The 26,528-nt window shown below is 44.4% G+C and overlaps 1 pseudogene across 1 annotated transcript; it reads left to right on the forward strand.

The window, feature by feature from the left end:
• Positions 1–22,858: 22,858 nt before the first annotated feature.
• On the forward strand, positions 22,859–24,285 carry LOC309835924 (TOM1-like protein 1; annotated as a pseudogene). The gene has a single exon. The product of its transcript is annotated as a TOM1-like protein 1 (transcript).
• The last annotated feature ends 2,243 nt before the right edge of the window (positions 24,286–26,528 follow it).

The raw sequence follows: 26,528 nt of genomic DNA on the forward strand, positions 1-26,528 counted from the left end.
CTGGGTTTTAAGCTTCTTTCAAAGCCACAACAAGGACTTGGAATGAGGGTGAGGGCAGTTTAGACAATACCATGAGGGTTAAGATCAGATGATGACTCATGCTTGCAAATGCTGACGGAGTCTACCTCCTACCTGAAGGGCAAAGTGACATTTCTCGCCCTTTCCCCCAAATAAATCTTCCCCAGGCAGCATTCTCTGAAGACCTCAAGACCTGTCAAGAACTTGGCCCTGAGCTCATTGAAACCAACAGTAATTGCCAAATTTTGCAGATGTTTGCACTGACTGCTTTATGTTTTGCAATATTCCAGAGCTGTTCCCAAGTGACGCTCATCCATTCACCAAGTTAATGCTTAATAAGAATGATCTACAAAGAGTGAAAGCTCCAAAAGTTAGGGAGAGGGAAGACCGCCTCCAATGAGCATGGACGAGCAAAATAAATTAATAAATATGCTCAGTTCCCAATAGATTGAGGTGCAGAAGAGGGAACTTGTGCAGCAATTCCTAGGGAAAGAAAAACAAAGAAAGAAAAAAAAAAAGAAAGGACAACAATGTTTATTTATGGACAGGGGCATGTTTCTTTTTCTCAGAAGTGACATGAGACCCCCAACTGGGCTTGGGAACGCTCCCACTGAACTCAGGCTGAGTTGAGATGAGTGTACATATGAGCTATACTTGAAATGTACACAGATGAGCCATACTTGAAACGTACATACATAGGCTATACCATCTATGGACTGTACAGGTGAGCTCTTATAGAAATACGCATTGATTCTATAGCCAAGGAGGGGTTAGTTCTCAGGGCAAGGAAAGTCTGGTTAACTCTGAAGGAAGCACAATGATTCCAAAGCTACGGAAATGGAATAACCATTCCTACTTTTTAACATGCCTTTGTCTATATCATCTTATTTAATGTTTGCAAAAATCCTGTGGGCACCAGATTTAGTTTCTCTACGAAAAGAGAGAGAGGTTAAAGGATTTTCTTGACAGTCAACAATTTAGTGGCATATCTAGGATTAAAAGACAGGTCTTTATTCCTTCCCAGCATTTGTATGAGGTATAAAATGCTAAATCTCCTTTATAGCTATAACATATTGCATGTTTTACATGTAGTGTATCTAATCCTCACCTCGATCCTGCAGAAGTGGTATTATTATCTTCATTTAAATATGGCAAAATTAAGGCTCAGGGAGAGAGATCACACAACAGACCTGAGGTCACAACTATTTCAACAAATATTAGGTTTTGTTTTGTGCCAAGCCAGGGACTTCTCAGCTACCAACCAGAGCAAGCACAATTCAGAACAGCAACAACAACAAAAATGACCAAAAGGTCTCAGACAAAACAAGATGAATTTTTAAAAATGTTTTTAAGGACAAAATAATCGTCTGATGCACCGTGGTTTTTTCATGCTAACAGGCTGAATTCCATGTAGGAATGGGAGCAATGCCATAATTGCATGGAAGGATTGCAGATGTACACAGGCTCGTTTTATTAATTAAGCAGGCCTGGATGCTAATTCAGTTGCTATGCACCAGAGCTCCTGGGAAATGCACGCAAAGGCAGAACCTTTAAGGAGATTTATAGATAATGCAGGTGGGAATTTTTGAAGAGAAGGAATGTGATTGCACAACCATGTTAGCACAGAATCCAGCTACTTAAAAGTCGTGTCCATGGGCTGTGCTATCCCCAGCCACATGCCAGCTGGAGGACTCGGGGAGGGATACAGGGAGTAATTATAATAGTGAGAGAGAAATTTTTCTTTAACTCAGGACCTACCCTCTTTGCAGGAACCCCAGCCTGCCTGTCCTCCCCCCTCCCCACCTCGCTAATCATCAGGCCCCCGGGGCTCCAGCAGACTTCCTACCTCAGTTCGCACCAGCTTCCTGCTGCCCCAGTTCTCCCACCGCAAATCGAATCTCTGAACCTGCAAAGCTGCTGATGCTGCTGAGGCCTGACATCACCCTGCAGCTGGTGGCTGCCCCGGTTGACCCTCAGCTGCCCTGTTCCAGAAACTGGCCTCAGGGGCAATCTTGTCTTTAACACGTGGCCTCGTCTGTTCCAGGGGTCACAGAAGACTGCGCCCAGAGCTCACCACGTCTTATGGAGATTTTAATGAAACAGCTCTTCTATTTATTTGTGTTGCTGCCTCTAAGGCCTGGGGCCATGACACCAGTCCCTGAGAGGGGAGTCCGGGGCACAACCGGGACATCACGCTTTCTGTCCAGTTGCTCAGCTCCTGACACTGACCCGCCATTCTTGCGTCAATCCTATATCCTTCCCTCTGGTTTTCTCAGGCGCATCTGAATCCTGGGGTGAGTACCGTCTACCGTGCACCCTGCAGCACTAGCTAAACGTAAACACGTTTTCCCTGAGCGTTGGCAGCTCCACCAGAAGGAGAACAAAGGTCAGTGCAGTCATTCAGAATCTGATTAACATCAAGCCGCAGAAACACACCCCTGGATTAGATGCTTTCCCAAGCCACCCCTGCCCCTTGGACAGAGGGAGCTATTCTAGCTGGTGTAGAAGAAGCAGCTTTGCTTAGCTCGCCCAGTGGGATGTGTTTAGTACCCACATTTCAAGTTGGGTTTTCCTATTGTTATTTTTTAATTACGTGTATTTTAAGAATGATGCTATCGTCTGGATTTTTTAAAAATGAATAGGAAAAAAAACAGTTTTATTACACTGCAATAAAAGGAAAATGTTGCTTTTAAAAAAATCAGGTTTATGGAGGTATAATTTACGTACAATAAAATTTATCCTCTTTAGTGTACAGTTGGATAACAAATATATACAGTGTAATCACCACAATCAAGTTTCCACTCCTTCTCCCCCAAAAAGCTTCCTGTGTCCCCTTGCAGTGAACTCTTCCCCCTCTTCACCTCCAGCACCACCACCCCAATCACTGATCTGTTTTTTGTCCTTATAGTTTTACCTTTTCTAGAATGTCATACAAATGGACTCATATACTGTATATAGTCTTTTGTGCCTGTTTTATTCCATCTAGCACAATGCCTTTCAGATTCATCCATGCTCCTGCAGGTACCAGCTGTTCATTCCTTTTTACTGCTGAGTAGTATTCCCTTATATGGATGCACTGCAGTTTGTATATCCATTCCCCAGTAGATGAATATTTAGGCTGTTTCCAGTTCTTAGCTATTGAGAATCAAGCTGCTATGAATTTTTGTTTACAGGTCTTTGTGAAATCATATGATTTCACTTATTTAGGGTAAATACCTAAGAGTGGGATTGCCAGGCATTGTCAAGCACATGTAGAAACATTTTTGAATGAGAGGGGAGTTTAAGAATGTTGTTGGGCATTTCATGGAGTAACATATCAAGGTGATGAATTTTAAGGCGAGTCAGTTCAGCTCTGGGCTCCATCCCACCTTCCAAATTCTTGAGATCAGTTGATTTACTGCCTTATCGGTCTAGACACAAAGGATGGGACAGATAACTTCCATTATCTGGTGGTTCCACCACTTATCAATGGGCAAGTACATAAACTCACTATGCTTTTCTTTCCTCTGCTATAAAATGAGCATCAGCCTACATACAGAAGCTGGGAGCATTTTAAAAAGTATACATGTAAGATGTGTAGGAAAATACCTGGTGCATAGCAGGTACTCAATAAACAATGACTATTTAAAGTCTGGGGGAAATCAGAACTAGAAGTTAAACTGAAAGAGATTATAGCAGAAATCATTTGTCTTCCTAGAAAGCTCTATTTTGAATCAAATATGCTCACCAGATGACACGACAAATACATTTATTCATTTAACTCATATTCATGGAGTACCTGTGGAGTGCCAGGTGAGAGAAACAGGCCCAGTCCCTGTTCTTATGGAGCTTACAGTCTAGAAGGAGAGGCAGGCAGAATGAAAGGTGTGTGTTACATGTGAGTACAAACTCTAATGAGCTCAACGAAAGAAAAGGACAGGGGCTGAGTGTGCAAGTACCAGCCCTGCCTTGCATTGGGATAGCCCTTTATAGCTTCTAATTCCGCTCAGTTACTGACCTTGCATAAGAGGAAACGGAGACCAGCCCCTCCTGATCTCCTTCATGCCTTCCCTCCTTCATTCATTAATCATCAGCAAACATTTGCCTAACGCCCTTTAGAATCAGGTACCCAGGACATATACAGACAGGAATCAGACATTACTTCTCCTGCCAGGGAGTTTACAATCTCGTAGGGGATGAGACGGGGATGAATATACAGCGACAGCTCCACTTCCTGCTGGAACTGTTCTGACGAAAAGGATCATGAAACTTTGATGAATCCACGAGAGAGGCAGCTAAGCACCATTTCTGCTGGCCTAGATTTATCAATGGGATGATGCCACACACAGACTAACAGCACCAACATGCTGTTTTGGCTGAATGGGACCCACATACATGGAGGGCATTCTCCTTGGGGTCCCTATGGAGAGGTTAAAGCCCCTGGAGGAGGAGGCCGTGGAGCAACACAAGACCCATGATCAGTCCCCTTCCTGAAGCCAGATGGTGTTTGCCAGAGACTTTCAGAAGAAACTGTGTGAACAAGCAGCAGTGCTGCTGTGTAGATATGTAATATGTCTTGGAAAATAACAACTGTTTCAGAAAATTGGAAAGGTACTAACATGCTGAGAAGCCAATCCCAATGTGCAGGAGCCAGGATCTCTGTGGGAGTCACAGGGCCTGACAGACCTGCCCTTCTCTTGGGTCTCAGCCAGGTCCAGCCAAAGGCAGTGATTGGACAAACAGTAGAGTTCATATCCCCCGTGTGTCCAACTCTGGTCCTTAGGATTTCAGCTGTGCCTATGAATGCCTTCTAAGCGGCAGGCACGATGCTCAGTCCTATGGGATATCCAAGATGTAGCTATGAATCCTGTGGTTTTCAGGATTGTCCTGGGTTAGCCTAACTAATCAGTCGGAAGGCCCTAAAAGAAGACTCAAAACTCCCCTGGACCTGGACAACAGCTTCCACCTGTGCCTGTCCTGCTTCTGATTTCCCTTCCTAAAGGCCTCTGTATGAGCTTAGGCAGCCAATTCCTCATGATAAATCTCTAAAGGGTGTGTGTGTGTGTGTGTGTGTGTGTGTGTGTTCTATTGTTTCTGCGCGTGCGTGCGTGTGTGTGTGTGTGTGTGTGTCCTACTGTTTCTGCTTGCCTGGTTGAACCCTGACTGGTACAACAAAAGACAGGGTTTTGTGTTTGGGTTATTATTGCAGAGTCTGCTAGCTGTCCCATGTGTCTATTCTTTTCTCTCTTTATACTAGAATTCCTGGTTTTTAGCTAGGCTCATAGCCAGCCAGAGGTTCAAAATTCAAAAGGTAAGTATTGACCCAAGAGAAATAAGAACATATAGCCATAGAAGGATTTCTATGCTAATATTTGTAGCAGCTTTTTTCACAGTAGCTAAGAACTAGAAACAACCCAATTGTCCATCAGGTAGAGAGAGATATATGGACCAGGTATCTCTGTATATGCAGTATTACTCAGCAATAAAAAGGAAGAACTACTATTCACAAAACAACATGGATGAATCTCAAAATCATTCAAAAGCTAAGTGAAAGAAGCCAGTCACAAAAGGCCACATATTTACAAATCGTATATCTGATAAGAAATTTGTATCCAGAATATTTATATAATTCTTACAACTCAAAAATAGACATGTAACCTAGTGAAAAAGTGGACAAATAACTCTAATAGACATTTCTCTAAAGAAGATATGCAAATACCAATAAACATGTAAAAAGATGATCAACATCATTAGTCATCAGGAAATGCAAATCAAAACCACGAGATACTATTTCATATACACTAGGGTGGCTAAAAGAAAAAAGACAGACAATAACAAGTGTTGACAAGGATGTTGAGACACTGAGAATGGAACTTCTGGGAACTGAGTACCTTCCCCAAGGCAGAAAGAAGTGGGGTTACCAACAGAAATAGGGAATATTCAGAGGTAGGAGATCCTTTATACTCCAGAAGAGGAGGGACTCTGAAGGAAAAGTCCTCAGACAGCTGCTTCAGGTGCTGTCAAGAGGTCAATGAGGATCCAGACCAGTAAACAAGGGCATGAACCAACCAAGTCATCAATGTCCCCCAAGAGAGCCCCACTGGCTGCACCACACTACCATGACTTGCAGAGTTGCGGAGTCACAGGAGAAGGAAGAAGAGCTCGAAGAAGTAGTGGGATTGAGTGCAGCTCTTTAGGAAGACCTGAATGTATTTCTGGGAACAAACAGCCTCCCCAGAGTGAGTGCAATGGGAAGAGGCCAAGAGCCAGGAGAATGGGGTAGGCTGGATAAGGAGTAGGGCTGGGGGTCTCTTCCAAACTACAACCCTTCCTCCTCTTTCTCTGGTAAGAGTTAATAACAGACATCTTTGCTCAGAATATTAGGAGGCTTTGTTTCTCAGGCTTAAAATCCCTTTGGTGTGATAATAATAATTATCTGATTTATTAGAGGTATAACTCATTGGATATAAGCATGAAATGGTCTTATTCTTCCTAGTAACTCCCCCTTGATAAGGTCCATGTTGAATCCTCCTTTCTCACTAAGGGCCAGGTCCCTTCCTCACACCTTTTGGACCAGATTGCATAAGTTTCCATCATTCTCAGTTACTAAAATAGTTTAACATTGGCATTTAAGATTCAGTCTTTATCATTTAAAATGTCTTCATTTTTGTACTGGGGCTATCACTGCTTTAAGTGGAGGAGGGGATATGATCTGGCTCTGAAACTCCTCCTCTCCAGTGAGAGCTGGCTCCCCTCCCCCATCAGAGCAGGAGGGAGGCAGAGTCTCTCCTGGTGATTGTCATGGGGATGTGCCCCTGGCCTCATGTAGCTCAGTCTGGTCCTGTTTGAGCTGCGGGCAGCCTCACCTAAGGTGGTTACCTCCAGGTAGGCAGTGCAGGGGTTCTTCCTGCAGAACTGTTCAGTTTCACCTCCATCTCTGAGAATCATTCAGCCTCATCAGCAATACCTGCTCCCCACCCATTCTCCAGATGGGGTGTCCCATTGACCTTGAAATGCCCCTGGCTCTTGTGCCTCCAATAACCTCTGTGCTCCTCCATAGCATGGAAACCACTGGGCTCCTCTTCCACAACCTATGACGGCATGAACTTCATTTTGTAATCCAGGTTGGGCTTCCAAAGAAGCAGCGTTGCCAGATAAAATATAGGATGCCTGGGTAAATTTGAAAATTTCATAAAAACAATGAACCGTGTTTTAGCATAAGTATGCCCCATGCAATACTGGAGACATACTAACAAATTATGCATTGTTTACCTGAAATTCAAATTTACCTGGGCATCCTACAGTTTTATTTGCTAAATCTGGCTACTGTACTAAGAAGCAAACTGAGATGGAGAAGGAAGTTTGCAGGGGGTGGGAGTGGGAGTGGGGTTCTCAGGATCAACACTGTGGGGGAGTGAAGCCAGCAGAACTGGGCAGAGAACAGAGAAAAAAGTTCAGCTGCGAGGCAGTCACAACAAAGACTTCAGCCAACCCTCCAGGGAGCTCTGGAGCTGGGATGATCCTTCAGAATTGCCCCACATGTAGGAGAGGTGGCTGGGGCTTTATTCTCCCAAACTGACAAGTCACTGGCTGTGGGCTGACCTTGGAAGGAGGCATGACTTTGGGCAAGGCTGGGCTCTTCTGCAGGAGAAAATCCATGCCTGGGAGGCTCAGCTGGGAGCTGAGATATGTAAATTTCACCTCCATCAAGTGGAAATCAGGTGCCTTTGGAACTGCACAAAGGGTTACCCTAGATCAAACAGCAACTAGTGGCAGGAGAATTCGAATCCTCATGAGGACAAAGGGCAAGAGCCAGAGTGAAAAGAAACTGCACTGCAGCAGACTGGACTATATTAGTGACAGACACAATGATTTTGTTTCAGCACAACACCCTAATCAGTCGTATCATGGGAATAAATTGTTCGCGAGGACTTTGCTTTACGCTAGTTAAAAACTGTAAGGCTAAAGCTTTGTACGGAGTTTGGGCTCCAGCAGAGTCCTCTCCCTCTAACAGAGGTGCGTGCCGAGCTCACGGTCCAATCCGGAAGCAAGGCTGAAAACCACAGTAGGCTGTGCCAGGTACTGCTTCTCTCTGGAAGTGTGGCCCCCACCCCTCTGCCAGCACCAGCCTGTCCCCATCCCGGTGCCTTCACCCTGTCCCCCTTCTGCTCCGTTCTCCTCGCTCCTCCTGTGTCAGCCCCACCACCCACTCACTTCCTTGCTGCTCACTGGCTCCCACGCTCTGGGCAGGACCTGTCCTCTGACACACTGGACATGATTTTGGCTTGGCTTTGGCTAAGGTCTCCGAGGCGGCGCCTCCTCCTCTGGTGTCCTGGAATACCCTGCTTCGCTTCCTACACCCCTGCTGGGTCTGCCACTCACGCCCCCGGCCACACCCAGGTCTTGTCATCACCAAGGGGCTCCTCAAAGACACCCCACACTCCCTCCTCCCACTCGCTGGCCGCAAGCCCTGATTTTCCATTCTCTCCCTCCCTTCCTCCCCGGGGCCTGTTCCCTCAGCCTGTGGCCCGGGTCCCTCCCTAGACCACAGCTCATCACTTCAGCCATGGTCTCACCTCAGCCTCCACACCCCTCTTTCTTCCACCCACCCACCTGCCTCCTCCCCTCTCCCGGGCCTGCTGGGGGCTGCGGGAGGAAAGCCCGCCAGATCTCACGGCAGAGTCAGAGCCCCCATGGTTGGCTGCTCTCTCAAAGCCCCTCAACAGACCTCTTCCTCCTGAGACGCTCCCCCTCACTCCTGCAAGAATCTATCCAATCCCTGCTGCCCGCCACACCTCCACCTCCCAGGCGACCTCGCCTGCTGCTTCAGAGAAAATGTGGAGGCCCTCAAAGGAGACACCTCAGCCTCCTGCCAGGCTCCCTCAAGCTCACCCACACCTCGGCCATCCTCGCCTCTTCCCTCTGGTCTTGGAGGAAGATAGGACCCTCCCTGTGTGAGATTCCACCTTCCACCTGGACTCCAATCCTCTCTCCTCCACGCCTTTAGTCTCCTGCTAATGATTTCCTGTCTCACCAAATCACTTCCTTTCTGCTGGCCCTGTCTTTTCTGATGTACAAACATATTCAACAAGACCCTCTATGGCTTTAAAATAAATGATCAATGGACCCTAAACTTCCAAGAAGCGCCGCCAGGTCTCTGTCTTGTTGGCATTCACATTCCCAAAGAGAATAAGTGACACTTCGAGTGTCCACTTTGACGTCCTCCAACTACAATTCAAGTCTCAGAAACACAACTCCTGCTGCCACCACTTCCCAGCGATGTCTAAATCCTGGCCCATTTTCATCTCCACGTTACTGGTGTCGCTTCAGTTCTTGGTTCCGCTGACTGTTCTCCCTTGAGACTCTTTCTCAGGCTGCTCTCTCTCAGGTTCTTCCATGAGTGACTGACCCTCAGCGTTGTCAAGGGTCAGCTCCACCTTCTTCCCTCCTCTTCCTGCTCATGCTCATTCTCCCAGGGCTTAATCCTTTCCAAGCAGGCCCATGACTCCCAAAGTGTCATCCAGCGAGCCCTCTCCTGGGAGCTCCAGCCCAGACACCCAGCTGCTTCCTAGACTCGCCACCTGAGCATCCCAGATGGGGGGCGGTTCCTCAAACCAGCACAGCTTTAACCCACAGATCTGCTCCAGGCAGGTCCCCTGGTTCAGTATGTGCAACACCCTCTACCAACGGCTCATAACCAGAAACCTCAGGAGTATATTTGATTCCTCCCTCTTTCTCCTTCTGTATCCCATCTGGACAGAAAACTAATACACCAGATAGCTGGCCACCACGTGAGGGCAAACAAGATGACACTTTGAGCTTCTTAAGCAATATTTTTATCCTATGACTTGCATCTGAACATTCATTGTAGTGTTCACTCATTCCTTCCCTCACTTGTTCATCCAGCCACAAACCAGAGCTGAATGTCTTCCACGGCTGGTACTGTGCTCAGCACGGGCTGGTGCTTTCACGGTCCTCCCTGCCAGGGGCAGAGAGACCTGGAAACGAGATAACTGCCTGTGTGGACAAGCTCAAGGGTGCTCAACGGATGCAGACAAGGGAGACGCACCATGGATAATGCGCTTACAGACTCGGGGAGTAAGGGTGCTTCTCAAAGCAGAGTGGAAACTCTCCCAGCTAAGATGTCTTGTTCAACACTGAGGTCCAAGAGTCTAGAAAGTGTCTGGCATGTATGTGGTAGATGCTCCTTAAATATCTGATGAGCCAGTGAGTAAAAAAAAAGCGTGTGTGTGTATGCACATTATAATCCATAGAATTAAGAAACCAGGAGTTCATACTGATATAAAGAAATAATTGGATAAAAAAATAAATAGGGGGAAAGGACAGCTCTTCCTTATGGTAGAATTGCAACTACTAAAGGTAGATGGAATGATGGAAATAGGAAATCATCATTCAACGGAACCCCAAAGTAACAACTGTTCCAGGCAGGAATCAGCAATGAATGCTAAAATTTATGGATGAAATTTGATGAGATACAGGATATTTACGTATTCTCCGTGTATCTCCCCACAAGGCACTTTAATTACAAATGACAAAATAATAACTTTACAGTTAAGAAACCCAGCAGACATCATTTTATCCAAGTGATCGAAGTTAGTACTACCAATGATGGGACATATTACCACTATGTATCTCCTGAGGATATGATGCCCTCAAAAGGTACATCTCTTCTGTGGCATTACTTTTAATTTTAAAATTTTGAACAGCTTTATTGAGGTATAATTCACACATGCAAGTGAATTATTGGCTATTACGAATAATGCATCTCTGCATATTCACATACTTATTTTTATGTGGACATGTTCTAATTAATATTGAAGAGACTATGGATATAGATATAGATAACACACATACACACATACCCCTAGGAGTGGAATCGCTGGGTCATATGGTTATTTATAACTTTATGTTTAATATTTTTCTAAAGCAGATGCACCATTTCACATTCCATCAGCAATGAATGAGGGTTGTGATTTCTCCATACCCTTGTCAACACTTGTTACTGTCTTTTATATTTTATTTTAGCCATCCTAATGGGTGTGAAGTGACACTGACTAATGATGTTAAGCACCTTTTTATGAGTTTATTAGCCATTTGTATATTTTCTTTAGAGAAAGGTCTATTAAAATCCTCTCTCGGGACTTCCCTGCTGGCGTGGTGGTTAAGAATCCACTTGCCAATGCAGGGGACACGGGTTCGAGCCCTGTTCTGGGAAGATCCCACATGCCATGGAGCAACTAAGTCCTCAAGCCACAACTACTGAGACCATGTGCCACAACTACTGAAACCCACGTGCCTAGAGCCCGTGCTACACAACAAGAGAAGCCACTGCAATGAGAAGCCTGCACACCGCAACAGAGTAGCCCCCGCTCATCACAACTAGAGAAAGCCCGCACACAGCAAAGAAGCCCCAAAATAAATAAATAAATGAATAAATTTATTTAAAAAAATCTTCTGTCAATTATTTAATTGGCTTACTTGTCTTTTTATTTTTGAGTTGTAAGGGTTATTTTTATTTTCTGAACACAAGTTCCTTGTCAGATATACAATTTATAAATACTGTCTCCCATTCTGTGGGCTTTTTATTCTCTTGATTGTATCATTTGCAGCACAAAAATTTTGAGTATTGCTAAGTTATTTATTTATTATTGTCACTTGTGCTTTTGATGTCCTATCTAAGAAACCATTGCCTAATTCAACGTCATGAAGATTTACTTCTGTATTTTCTTTTAAATGTTTTATAGTTTCAGTTGCTTTTACATTTAGGTCCATGATTTTCTTAACTGTACAAGGTAGGGGTCCAACTTCATTCTTTTCCCCATTTGAACTGTCTCAGCACCTTTGTTGAAAACTAATTGACTATAAGTATATGGGTTTATATCTGAACGATTATATTCCATTGATATTGATTACTCAGTCTTGATTACTTTATCTTTGTAGTGAGTTTTAAAGTTGGGAAGCATGAGTCCTAAAATGTTTTTCTTATTTTTCAAGGTTTTTTTGACTGTTCTGGGTAGCTTGAATTTTCATATGAATTTTAGGATTAGCTTGTCACTTTCAGCAAAGTAGCTAGCAGGTCCTAGAAGATAATATTGGAAAAAAACTACATAACCCTGAATATTTTAATGACTTTCTAGATACAACACCAAAGGCATGATCCATGAAATAAATAACTGATAAAGCTAGACCTCATTAAAATTAAACATTTCTGGGCTTCCCTGGTGGCACAGTGGTTGAGAATCTGCCTGCTAATGCAGGGGACACGGGTTCGAGCCCTGGTCTGGGAGGATCCCACATGCCGCGGAGCAACTAGGCCCGTGAACCACAACTACTGAGCCTGTGCATCTGGAGCCTGTGCTCCGCAACAAGAGAGGCCGCAATAGTGAGAGCCCCGCACGCCGTGATGAAGAGTGGTCCCCGCTCGCCACAACTAGAGAAAGCCCTCGTACAGAAACAAAGACCCAACACAGCCAAAATAAATAAATAAATAAATAAATTCCTACCCGCAACATCTAAAAAAAAAAAATTAAAAAAAAAATTAAACACTTCTGATTTGCTAAAAACAAATGTCAAGAGAATGAGAAGACAAGCACAGACTGGGAGGAAATATTTGCAAAAGACACATCTAATAAAGGACTTTTATCCAAAATATCTGAAGAACTCTTAAAACTCAACAATAAAAGAGCAAATAACCCAATTGAAAAATGAGCCATAGACCTAAACAGACACCTCACCAAAGAAGGTATACAGATGGCAAAAAAGCATAGGAAAGGATGCTTCACTTCCTATTGTCATCAGGAAAATGCAAATTAAAACAATGAGATACTACTATGCATCTGTTAGAATGACCATAATCCAGAACACTGACAACACCAAATGCTGGCAAGGAGGTGGAGCAACAGGAACTCTCATTCATTGCTGGTGTGAATGCAAAATGGTACAGCCACTTTGGAGGACAGTCAGTTTCTTACAAAACTATACATACTCTTACCATATGATCCAGCAACTGTACTCCTTGATATGTACCCACAGGAGTTGAAAACCTGTATCTACACAAAAACCTGCATAAGGATGTTTATAGCAACGTTATTAAGCACGGCCAAAACCTGGAAGAACCAAAGTATCCTTCAGCAGATGAATGAATAAATAAGCTGTCATATATTCAGACAATGCAATATTATTCAGTGTTAAAAAGAAATGAGCTGTCAAGCAATAAAAAGAGTCAGAGGGACCTTAAATGTGTATTACTAAGTGAAAGAAGCCAATCTGAAAAGGCTTCATACTATATGACACTATGGAAAAGGCAAAACTATGCAGACAGTAAAAAGATCAGTGATTACCAGGGGTTGGAGGAGTAGGGGTGGGAAGGCATGAATAGGTAGAGCACAGAGGATTTTTAGGGCAGTGGAAATACTCTGTATGATATTATAATGGTGGATACATGTCATTATATATTTGTCCGAACCCACAGAATGTACAACACCAAGCCTGCATTATAATGTAAACTGCAGACTGAGTGATTATGATGCGTCAATGTAGGGTCATCAGTTATAACAAAGGTACTGCTCTGGTGAGGAATGTTGACAATGTAAGAGGCTATATATGGCGGGTGGGAAGGGCAGAGAATATATAGAAAATTTCTGTACCTTCACCTCGATTTTGCTGTGAATCTAAAGCTTCTCTAAAAAATAAAGTCTTAAAAAAAAATAAACCATGAGGGATTCAGTAGATATTGCATTGAAACTGTACATCAATTTAGAGAATGTTACCATCTTAATGATGTCAAGCCTTCTAATCCATAAACATGTCCTTCCATTTATTTAAATATTCTTTAATTTTTTCAACGTTTTGCAGTTTTCAGTGTATATGTATTGTACCATCTCATTAAATGTATACCTAAGTACGCTATCGTAAGTGAAATTGTTTTCTTAACTTCCATTTTCAGATTGTCCACCGCTGGTGTATAGAAATGCAGCTGGTTTTTGTATATTATTTTTATGATGAAAGAGTGTTGGATTTTGTCAAATGTTTTGTTTATGTCTGTCAAAATGATTATGTGTTTTCTGTTCTTTATTCTATGGTTTATTACATAAATTGATTTTTATATGTTGAGCCAACCTTGCATTCTTAGAATAAATCCCACTTAGTCACGGTGTATAATTAAATATGTTCCTGGATTTGGTTTACTAATACTTTGTTAGGATTTTTGCACCTTTATTCATAAGTAATATTAGTCTGTGTTTTTTTTTTTTTTCAACTTGTGATATCTCTGGCTGGTTTTGGTACTGGAGTAATTCTGTGGCAGTCTTGCCAAAAATGCATAACTAACTTAATGATGAAATAACATCAGACATACCTAAATTGAGAATGACTACATAAAACAATTTGCCAGTACTCTTCAAAAGTGCGAAGGCCATGAAAGATCAAGGAAGCCAGAAAAATGTGGTCCACAGTAAACTGACATAACAACTAAATGCAACGTATAATGGTAGATTGGAAACTAACCCAAAAATGACATCAGTGGGATAATCACTGAAATCTGAAGTAGGTATGTAGATTAGATAATAACATGGAATCAGTGTTATTTTTCTGATTTTGATAATTGCAGAGTTTATGGAAGATGTTAACATTTGGGGACTTCTTTGTACCATTTTCCCAACTTTTTTATGTGTGAAATTATTACAAAACGAAGAGTCAAAAATTATCAAAAAAAGTTTTTAAGCATATGTGTCTGTGGTGTCCTTGGTTCAATGAGAGAAAGAATGTATTTGAGAAGCAGGGAAGCATGAAAATCAAGGTCTGGGGTTTACTATTTCTGGCAACTACATGTGGCTGAGTGTTTCTGGAATACAACGTGTGGGGAAGGGGATGGGACCAATAGCAGTGTGGACATCCTGAAGGCTGTGGGGGGTTGTGGGAGGACTGGGCACTGGGAGACGAGGGGAGACTGGGGAGAGAAAGTGATACAAATGGAAAGAGTTACAAAGATTTGCTGTGAACTTGCAAAGAGAAATTTTGCCCAGGGATGTTATAGTCTCCTTAGTTTTTTTGTAGATTTTAAAAAAATCTAATATTGGAAAGGAAAATTAAAAGGCCAAGTTTTGTATCTAGAACAATAGCAATGCTCAGCCCCCAATTCAACCTCAGAGAATTGAAGCATTTACTCTAGGGGAAAGAGTTAAAATGAAATGTGTATATATGTCAATAAATAGATAACTAATGAGAACCTACTGTTTAGCACAGGGAACTCTACTCAATGATCTGTGGTGACCTAAATGGGAAGGAGATCTAAAAAGAGTGGATATATGTATATGTATAACTGATTCACTTTGTTGTACAGCAGAAACTAACATAACATTGCAAAGAAGCTATACTCCAATAAAAATTAATATAAAATTTAAAAGTGAAAATATAAAATAAGACAAAAAGACCAAAAAAAATGAAATGTGGGCTTTAAATGCATTACCACAGGGAGGGCTAAGATGGGGAATTTCTTCACCATGCTAATGAGATTGAACTAAAGGGTCTGAAGATCCAGTTTTTAGGAGCTGAAAGTCCTTTTATTGAGGATGGAGGAGCCTCACGCTGGCCTCCAGGAGAGACTTGAGAAAATTTCTGTCAAAGAAGAACTGAGGTAAACTAAGTCTGGGCTGCGGCAACTTCAAGGAAAACAATTTGACTAGAGAACTAAGAAGCCAAAGGGAATCAGAGCCTGTAACGGGATGGACTGGGCAGGGAGAAAGAGAAGGAGCAAGGGGGTGTCTCCCACACAGCCAGGTCCCTGGAGTTTCAGAGACCCTGGAGAAAAGGTTGAAACAAGCTTACATGCATTTAGCAGTATTTTAAAATATCTACGTCCAATAATTTTTCTTCCACCAGTAACATTTCAACCATATCTATTGGGTTGAACCATATGAAATTGACAAGTCAGCTGCAGCGAGTTGTCAGGGCGATTGGATGTTAATATAAGACTAGAAATGGTCCAGGTAGGACACAGAGGGATGCAGGCAAGAGACAGTGAGAGCCTGAACTGAGGCTGAATCTGCTTGGTGGGTGGAATCCCCAGAACCTGGCTCTTGATTGGCTGTTGAAAGCTGGGTAAATGGGAGGCAAAGGAAGAGGAGGTTCCAGAGCGAAAGACCAGTGTTACCAAATACTTCTGCCAGGAGACATGGAGACTGAAAGATGTCCAACAGATCTGTCAGTGGAGCTCTTGGAGACTGTTTTATTAGTTTCCTGTAGCTGCTGTAACAAATTGCTGCGAACTTGGTGCCTTAAAACAATACACATTTATTTTCTTAAAGTTCTGGAGGCCAGAGGTCTGAAATGAGTCTCACTGGGGTCAAGTCAGGGTATCAGAGGGCTGCGTCCTCTGGAGGCTCTAAGGGGAAAATCTCTGGGGCTGGGGGTGGGGAGCTGCTTCCTCCCGTTTCTAGAGGCTGCTGATGTTCCTTGGCTGGTGGTGAAATTGATCACTCTCATCTCGGCTTCCACCTTCACATTGCTTTTCCTTCTTCTGTGTCAAATTTTCCTCTGCCTTGCTCTTACCAGGACACATGCGATGACATCCAGGGTCCACCTAGATAATCCAGGATAAGCTCCCCATCCCAAGATCCTTAACTTAGTCACATCTGCAAAGTCCCTTTTGCCATGTGAGGTCACACCCACGGGTTCCAGAGATTAGGATGTGGATATCTTTGGGGGCTAACACTCAGCCTACTGCAGAGACCTTGGCAAGAATATTTCCCCGCAGGAGCTGGGGGTGTGGCAGCAGAATGCAGAGGGCTGACATGTGGCTGGGGCCCAGTCTGGATGGCTCATCTGAGACCTTGAGGGAGATGCCACACCCTGAGGATGGACTAAGGATCAGGAGTCTGCATGGGAGAGGGAGAATTAGCAGTCACAACAGGCAGAAGGGAGTAGGAAAGAGTGTGTGGTGAAGCTCAGCGTGCAAGGAGATTCCAGAAGGAAGAGTCAACGTCATCAGGCACCACAGAGAGGACAAGCGATGGACTGAAAAGAACCCACTGCCTTTGGTGGTCAGTGGTCGTGCATAAACTGCCAGGGCAGGGGAACAGCAGGGTGTAGCTCAGGGAAGTTCACTTACAGAGGCCCGCGTGGGAACACGAGGTGAGGACGTGGAGACAGGGACAGAGATTATTTCTGAGGAACTTGGCTAACATGAACATAGGAGCACAAAGCACAGTCAGGAGAAGGATGAAGGGCCCCAGGCTGTTAGGGATGGAGACAACCCCAAAGCCTGTGAGCAGGCAGCCCAGCCTTCAGCCTTCCAAGCAGCCAAAGATACTGATGGACAAGTTATGGTCCTGAAAACTTCCACCCTTACTGCTAAGACATTCTACTATCTTCCATGTTTAGATTCAAAAGGTCTGTAACCAGAGCATAAAATGACCATGAAAATTCTGAGGATTTTCAGGTCTTTGTGTGGTACCCTCTGCACAGCCCCGGATAATTAGGAAATGGAGCACTTGCAAGCGTGGCTCCCAAAGACGGGATGCGGTTTCACCTCAAAAGGATGAAAACTCCCTTTTCTCCGGGCAAAGCAGTTAGTAAGTCAGGGAAGAGCTCTTTCGAGAATAAAAGCTCTCAGTGTGCCCCTATATGGGAAAAACACCTTTCTTTCTCCTTCCAAACGCCCTTCCCTTCTTTGAATTGGGGAGGGCATGGCAGATGTTTGAAAGATAATAGGATATTCAACTTCTCTCGTTAATCAGGAGAAATCACAATAATCTGATCTTGCCTTTCTGGGCTTAGTTTTCATTGTGCCTTTTAAAAACTGAAACAATTCTCGTTTTTTTAGTTTTACATTCCTTTCTCTTTCTTCTTCCCTGGGTTTGTTTATCTCTCCTGTTCTGGGAGAGCTTTTTCTTGGGTTGTGATGGTTTGCGTTGTACTTTCACCTCCTTCTGCTCCTTTGTTCTCTGCTCTCTTTATTCCAGCCCCTCCCACCCCACCCCCACTCACTTTCCTCTCTTACCGCTTTGATAGCGAGGAGCTGCTCCCTAAATACCTGAGACAGTCTTCTGAGCAAGAGTCCACGGCACTTCTGGGGAGACCCCTGGAGTCCCTGCCTTCATTGGGAAGGAAGCCTCAGGCCAGGCTTGCACCCAGCACGGACAGGGCGACAACCTCATCAGCCAGAGGCAGCAGAATGCCAGACACACATTTGGGTCTGTCTTTGGGAAAGAAAATGATACTTCTGCAGGCAGGTGGTACTATTTTGGGGAACATTTTTATGTGCAATTTAGAGTGCACATTCTACGCACAGCTCAGACAGAAATAATCAGTTTAATGTGTGTCTGCACCATCATATGGTCAAGCTTTAGGTGAGAGCAGATTTACACACCAAAATCAAAAGGAAATAGCAGGAGCCGTCTTCTGCTACATTCCTTGACGATAAATGGTCACGCGATGGAGAGCTGCCAACCCAACTCTCCGCTCCTTTTATTCCTTCCCAGAAAGTGCTTGAGTTTGAAAGAAAATTAGTTTCCAAGGTGCTTGAGTGCATCTGTTAAATACAGATTTTTATTAACAGGGGGCACATGTAAACAAAGTCTACATAAACAGAAAGACGCCTGGCAGCAAAGGAGAAGTATGCTCAGGGTCAGGGAGTTTTTCTTAAAATGAAGTGTAAGGAAGTTTACAGGAATTCTTGAGCCAACGTTTCAGTTCAAGAAGACATCCTGCTTCTCTGATGTGTGCTACAGAAGATGGTCAAACCGAAGAGCTTAATGTCCACGGCATTGGGCATTTGTCATTGTGTGTTTTCATTAAAGAAAATGGGGTTTTTCTCTGATGGGCTAGGATGTCAGAGGAGCCACAGTAAAAAAACAAACAAAAAAACATACTAAGGTTCACAGCATATTTTTCAGAAAGTTCAACTTTCAAATGGAAGAACTGTACTGAGGATTATTTTTTAAGTAAAAACTCCACTGAAAGCGTCCACGTGTGAACACCTCAAGAAGCAGAAGGGTTTTAAGTCAAGCCACGATGCAGATCTACACCCAGGGTAATATTCAAAATATGTATGTGTCACCCTTTGGATCCCCGAAGCAATGAATCAGTGCAGACTCTGCAAAAAAAGCAGCTGTATTGAGTCTGCAAGTCACCTCGGCCACAGCCTTCAGGAGAGAAGAAACTTTGAGATTAAAGGGCAACATTTTCCCTCTGAAATGGAATAATTGTGATATGGGATTTGCTTTTTTTTTTCCTTCAAGTTTTGAAGAAAAACAATGTTCTTCCTGCTGTGATGAATTTATTCTGAGGTTTGAAAGGAAACCCGTGTCCCAAGAGAAGGACGGCCCTGAGTCAGGAGGGTGAAGGCTGGCCTTTCAGCACATGTGTTCCCGTTTATCCAGGGGCGGCACTCGGGTGTGAAGGGGGAAATACCCAGGGTGAAAAGATTCAAGGGGATCAAATTATTTTTCCATTTGTCTCAGAAAGAAAGAAAGAGAGGAAATAAAAGGGGGAAGGAAAATCATTTCATTATGTGGTGATCCAGTGTAACCTGGGGTAGCAGGCAAGTGGCAACTTTATTTTTCAGAGAAGCTCCCTCTCGGGTGTCCCGAGCCTCCCAGGGTGTGGGCTGGGACTGTGGAATTCAATCGCAGCAGGAGCACGAGAACAGGAGTTGCACGGATATCTGTCTACACTTGTCATCTCTCATGTGATCTCTGGGCTACAAGCCTTCCTCGCCCCACCTGGGTGGATGGGTTCGAGGGGAAACCAGAAAGAGAAAACTGTTCAATTGAACATTTACTACATGCTAGGCGTTTTACGCGCATGGTCTCCCTCACCATAAGTCTGCAAAACAGAGATTATTGTCCCAATTTTAGAGGTAAGCAAAAAGTTTCAAATATTTTTGTGGGCCTTGCTCAAAGTGCCACAGCTGGTGTTGGAGCAGGCCTGTCTGCTACCAGACTCAAGCTCTTTTTGGTTTGCTGCACTGCCTTCCTGCCAGGTGGCCCTCATACGTGAGGTGGAGGCTGAAAGGACCATTTAGCATCACAGGATAAAGGCCACAATGATTTCCCTCCACAGCTCACACCCTATTAAATAAGGGAAAGCAACAGACTGAGTGAATGTACTCAAAGGGCAGGAGTAAAAACAATACATTAGGACTCATTTGAGGAATAGGAAGTTTGCCTTCCAGTTACTGTGGGGTAAGGCAGAACAGGACCAGTCCTAGGGGCTCCCTAATTCACTGGATAAAAGACAGGAGGACAGTGATTCAGCGCCTGCTGGTGATTAGCTCAGGGAGGCCCCACTGGTTGGCTTGGCTGCACTCTAACACTTAACACTGGCTGATGATCAGTTGCTTTGCCAACATTTGAACACACCTGTGGAGTGAAAAGCCCCAGGCCCTGAAGCTTTTCAACCTGCCTGTCTGGCCTCGTCCCCTTTTCATGGGTGCAGTACCCTCATACAAGGAACTCAGCCCCATGCCCTCCAAAACCCCTTCCTCAGGCCTCCCGCCGAGCCAGGGGTGCTCTTGAGAGTCCTGTCAGCCCCATGACATTCCAGAATTCCTCAGGTGGGTCACAGACTGGGCTTCACCTTGACCTTGAGCACAGGCTCCCCATGGCTGTGGGAAGAGGGGGTGACAGAGCTCTCTTGAAGCCTAGGCCTCGGCAGTGTCTCAAAACATGGGTTTCCCACTTGCCTTTGAAGTTTAAATGTGGACCTGTTTTCTCCTGATAATAATAAGCAGGGCCAGGAGGGAGAAAGACAGAAGAGGGAGAGGAGGGAGGGCACTCAGCAGTCGTGTCAAAACAGAAAACCATCCAAACGCTGCTCGGAAGGGATGCTGACGTGGCTCCATGGTTGCCAGTGGGAGTAACGGGGGCCTGGAGGCCTGGTCATGGGAGCAGACGTGCCCTGCAGGCCAGCTCCAGCCCCTGCCCGCTCTGGTCACCAAGGAGTGGACGGGGTGGATCTTGAAAAGAAATCAAGAGAGTCCCAAAATGTAACCACCGAGGGACAGAGGAAATGAGACCCTCGGTGCGGGCGCCCAGGGCCTCTGGAGGAAGGAGACCTCTGCCAACCAGCCCGCTGTGGTCAGGAGGTGTCCCAGACCTGCAACAAATGGCCACAAGCTATGGCCTTGTTTGGTCTAGAACCTTCTCCTCAAAATAGCAGAAATAAATGTTTGGAAAGAAAGGTGAAATGAATGACAGCTCGTGACCTGGCTTCGCATGTGTCACAGCCAGCTGGCCCAGTAGCACCAGGGGCCCCCGCGGTCGGGTCAGGGGTGATCCCTGCGGTCTAGCCAGAGAAACAGACACAACAGCCCACCTCTGTTCAGAAACAGAGTCTCCCCAAAGGATAGCAGTGCGTGCCTGAGGCACCCCGGGCCCAGGGAGGTGGAGCTGCTCCCAGCCGCAGGAAGAGCAGGGGCTCCAGAATCCAGGACCCCAGCATCAGGGTGAAAGCCTTTCCTGAGAGCCCAAGGCTTCCTGGAGACTAGAGCTGGAAGGGGCTCCGGAGTCCAACTCTCTCTGTTCATTCATTAAAAACATGGCAGCTCAGAGGAAGAGGCCACCCTGAGCTCAAGACCTCCTGAATATTAGCCAGCAGTTCCCCATTCATGAAGATGGAAACAGAATCCCTGCCTTGGCAAACTGATGTACCAATTAAATGGGACAACATATGTAGCCACTTGAATAGTCCATCACCTTGCAATCCTTATTTGTCATTATGCAGATAAAAGTCAACTAGGAAGACCCATAAAGGTCACAGCCTTGCCCAGAGTCAGTCAGTGGAAGGCCTGCCAAGGTCAGAGGTAGGCAGCTCCCAAGACGGCCCCTATGATCCCCCTGTCTGGGATTCACACCCTGAGTAATCCCCTCACACACTGTTATCCATAGATACAAAGAAGTGACTTTATATCACTTCCAAGATGAGGTTACAAGCCTCTGTGGCTCAGAACAGAATGAGGGTTGCCAGGGGCTGGGGGTGGGGGAAAAGGGAGGTGTTTATCAAAGGGTACAAAGTTTCAGTCTGGCGAGATGAACGAATTCTGGAGAGCTATGTACAGCACGGCGACTACAGTTGACAATACTATATTGTACACTAGAAATTTGCTACGAGGGTAGATCTTAAGTGTTCTCGCCACACACGTACAAAAGGTGACTATGTGAGGTGGTGTCCATTAACTTGATTGTGGTGATCATTTCACAGTGTATACGTGTATCAAAACATCAGGTTGTATACCTTAGATATGTACAATTTTAATTCGTCAATTATACCACCCAAAAGCTAAAAACCCAAAACACTGTGGCTGCCATCTTAGGCTCTGTCTTGGGCAGCCAGACCCTTGTAGACCAAATATGCCAAATTTTCAATCCCCACACACGATTCCAGGAGCTGAGAACAGAAACACTTTGAACTGGGACTGTATTTGTTTCCTGGGGCTGCCATAACAAAGTATCCCGCACTGCATGGCGTAAACAATGAAAATGTATTGTCTCACAGTTCTGGAGGCCAGGAGTCTGAGATCAAAGCAACAATAGCAGGGTTGGTTCCTTCTGAGAGCTGTGAGGGAGAATCTGTGCCTGCCTCTCTCCCAGCTTCTGGTGCTCGGCCTGCAATTGTTGCCATTCCTTGGCTTAAAGAAACATCGCCCGGATCTCTGCCTGCATCTTCACATGGCGTTCTACCTGTGTGTGTCTATGTCCGAACTTCCCCTTTTTATAAGAACACCAGTCATGTTGGACTAGGACCAACCCCAATGACCTCATCTTAACTTGATTACCTCTGTAAAGACCCTATTTCCGGTTGGGAACAGTGGCGGAGGCCCGGGCTGGCTCCCTGCGCTACCATGGCGCTCGGGAAGAGTCACCAGGACCCGTTTGCAACCTCCGTGGGCCAGCACATAGAAAATGCTACAGTTGCTGGACTTCAGACTGAACACTGGGGCCAGTTTATGCACATCTGTGACATAATTAACACTGTTCATGATGGCCAAAAGATGCAATAAAAGCTTTGAAGAAAAGGATTTCCAAAAACTACAATCATAAAGAAATCCAACTTACCTTGTCACTTATTGACATATGCATACAGAACTGTGGTCCAAGTTTCCAGTCTCTGATTGTGAAGAAGGAATTTGTTAAAGATAGTCTAGTTAAGCTGCTGAATCCCAGATATACCTTGCCAAGAGACATTCAGAATAGAATTCTGAATTTCATTAAGATGTGGTTGCAGGGTTTCCCAGGAGGTATGGATGTAAGTGAAGTGAAAGAAGTGTAAGGAAGATGTATCTCCTTAAGAAAGATGTTCAGTTTCCTCCATCAGATGCTGAAACAGCCAGACAAGAGACTGCTCAGATCTCACCGAATCCACCACCATCTGTTCCTACTGCACCAGCTCTTTCTTCTGTAGTTCCCAAGAACTCCAGTATTACACTGGTTCCAGAACAGACTGGAAAACTGCACAGTGAATTGGATATGGTGTAAATGAATGTGAGAGTGATGTCTGCCATACTGATGGAGAATATTGCTGGGTCTAAAAACCGTGAAGACAAAGAGCTTCTGCAGAAACTTTGTAAGACGGGTCGGGAGATGCAAGAGAGGATCATGGACCTGCTCGTGGTGGTGGAGAATGAAGATGTCACTGTTGAGCTAATTCAAGTGAATAAGGATTTTAGTAACACCACCCTTGGATATGACAGGTTTACTCGAAACCAACAAAGGATTTTGGAGCAAAATAAGAACCAGGGGGAAGATGCCAATACTAGCAGTGAAACTTCTGCCCCATCCTCTGATCTCCTTGACCTAAGTCCCAGCCCTCCAACGCATAGGGAAACTCTGGGAGAATACAACACCCTGAATGCTCAGCTTTCAGACTTAAATTTCAGCTCTCCAAGTCCTGTTGTAACAAACAACTTGAAACCCAGTCTTCATCCACAGGTGGATTTGCTAGCCTCGGAAAATACAGAAACACCCGTTTGCCCAAAGGACCAGCCAAAACCTTGCCTCAGGTCATACATGTGAGAGTTCTCTGGAATATTCAAATTCAGCATTACCGCAGCCGGCTAGTCTACAGACCATTCCAGCGACACCAACAAAGCAGAGCCCACCATCCTTGCCCAGCAATCAACCAGCGACGACAAAGAATGATTTCCAGCCATCCAGTTACTACGAGGTAATGGAGTTTGATCCACTAGCTCCTGCTGCCACCACAGAAGCTATTTATGAAGACACCGATGTATATCACTACAAAGGAGCTCAAAGTCACAGTGACTACTGAGGTGGAAGTAGATGACCAGCTCACTAGTGGCATTATGGGTGCCAATTCTCTAAAAGGTAGACCCTGTCGAGCTTTGAGACCCAGAAGTTAAGACATTCCAAAACATCAAAACCACGGTGGAACATTTTTCCTCTGTAGTAATGAAGTTCAAACAGAAGAGTAACTGTTCCAGAGTAACGTTTATGGTTCCTGACAGCAGCTGAAGCTTTATCTCAAAAGAACTTGGTTGTAACATATATTCACTTAAAACTTCAGCAGAAGAAAAATTCATGGTATTGAGGCCAACCAGGTTAAGTGTAGCACCTTATGTTTCACAGGCCTTCCTACATTTAGAAATCATCACACGAGCTGGGATAAGAGTAGATGAAGACTGTTTCATTACAAAATGATTGTTAATAGATGAAAGCATGAATGTGAAAAACTATTATTCAGGAAGAATACTGAGTGTCTTCATTTAACTAAAGTTGAAAGTAGAAGTCAATTTGCACTTCTTTATAAATAATACTCTTGTTTAGAATTATGAATTGTAAAAGCCTTGATGATTGTAGTTTAATTATATTTCAGGTACCCTCATCTTGACCTCCATTGAGGTCAATGGATTTTACATTGGTTGCCTTTAAATATAATTCTTTATAATACTAAATGCTCTTTGTTTTTCTTTTTTGGAAGAAAGACTTCTGGAAAACATTCAGAATAAATTGTACTTTGTTTTGTCATAAATTACAATGACAAATAAATTACCATTAAAACAAAAACAAAAAAAATACCCTATTTCCAAATAAAGTCACTTGCTGAGGTACGGGGGTTAGGACTCCAACATATTTGGGGGGGGGGCATAATTTAATCCTTAACAGGGATGTTGCAGATTACTGGGATAAGTTGAAGGAAGTCTTTTAGAATCTCCCAGAAGTGATTACAGTGTCCAGATGGCTCTTACAATGTGCCCTGGGCAGTTAAGGAGGCAGAAACTAAGCAATTCCCCTGGTGTTAAAGTGAGAAGCCACATGATTCTTTCCATGTTGGTACTGGCAAGAAAACAACCCCCCTTTAATGGGTGCTGTGGGTGTGGTTTTCTTCAGCACCCAGTTAGTTTGCTGGGGATGTCCTAACAAAGTATCACAGACTGCGCGACTTAAACAACAGAAACTTATTTCTCACAGTTCTGGAGGCTGGAAGTCCAAGATCAAGGTGCCAGCAGGGCTGGTTTCTCCTGACACCTCTCTCAGCTTGCAGATGGCTCTCTTCCCTCCGTGTCCTCACATGGTCTTTTCGGCTGTGAGCACACACCCCTGGCTCTATTCTTATAAGGACGCCGTCCAATCAGGTTAGGACCCACCCTAACAGCCTCGTTTTAACTCAATCACTGTTAAAGACCTTGCCCTGTTAAAGACCTTATCTCCAGACCTTGCCCTGTTAAAGACCTTATCTCCAAATATGGTTACATTCTCGGATACTGGGGGTTGGTTCTGCCCCGGGGACAGTAGGGGGAGACTCCCTCCTGGATGGACGTGTCTTTAGTCCAGACCATCCAGAATGTCTCCTGACCTTTTATAGTCCCGTGCCAGCACCCCGCCTTTCGGTGTGTGGGGTTCCCTGCCTGGCAGGTTCCTGCATCCGTTGCCAGGTCTGGAGGGAGGGCTCTGAGAAGGCTGTTCTTTCTCTGCTATCAGGGTGGAGCAGCCTCGGGCCCCTTGGGCCAAGCAAAGAGTACTTCTGTTTTGACTCTTCGTTTTCTCACATTTTCCCTTTAAACACAGCCTGTCTTATATCTCCCTTTCTTATTTTCGTTTCTAACCCCCTCTGTTCCTCTTCAATGTAATTTTAAAGTGAAAACACATGGTCGCAAACCGGCGTCTCCCCATTTACTCAGCTGCACCTACTTATTCAATTTAAACTGGAAGGCTAGTTTACAAACTTTCAAAAATAAGTCCTGGGCCAACGTGGAGAACTGTATAAACACAGGTCTAATTTCATTTCTACTTGTTTCTTCTTTTTTTTGTCTCTCTCTTGCAAATGACCTTCCTAGTATAAAAGCCAAAACACATGCATGCACACACACATACACACTTTTTCTTTCTGGAAGTTTCTCCTTGATTTCTAATTCTGTAACAAAATAAACAGGTCTTGAACAGAAATTGAAAGTTTTTAAGAGACAGTTTCCAGCAAACTGTCAATTAACATTAGTGACATCATTCAACACAATATCCAGTTTAAAGGGCTTCAGGACAGAGTGTTTGATTGTT

This window comes from Grampus griseus (assembly GCF_964374135.1).
Source record: "Grampus griseus genome assembly, chromosome: 18".
NCBI classification, from domain to species: Eukaryota; Metazoa; Chordata; class Mammalia; order Artiodactyla; family Delphinidae; genus Grampus; species Grampus griseus.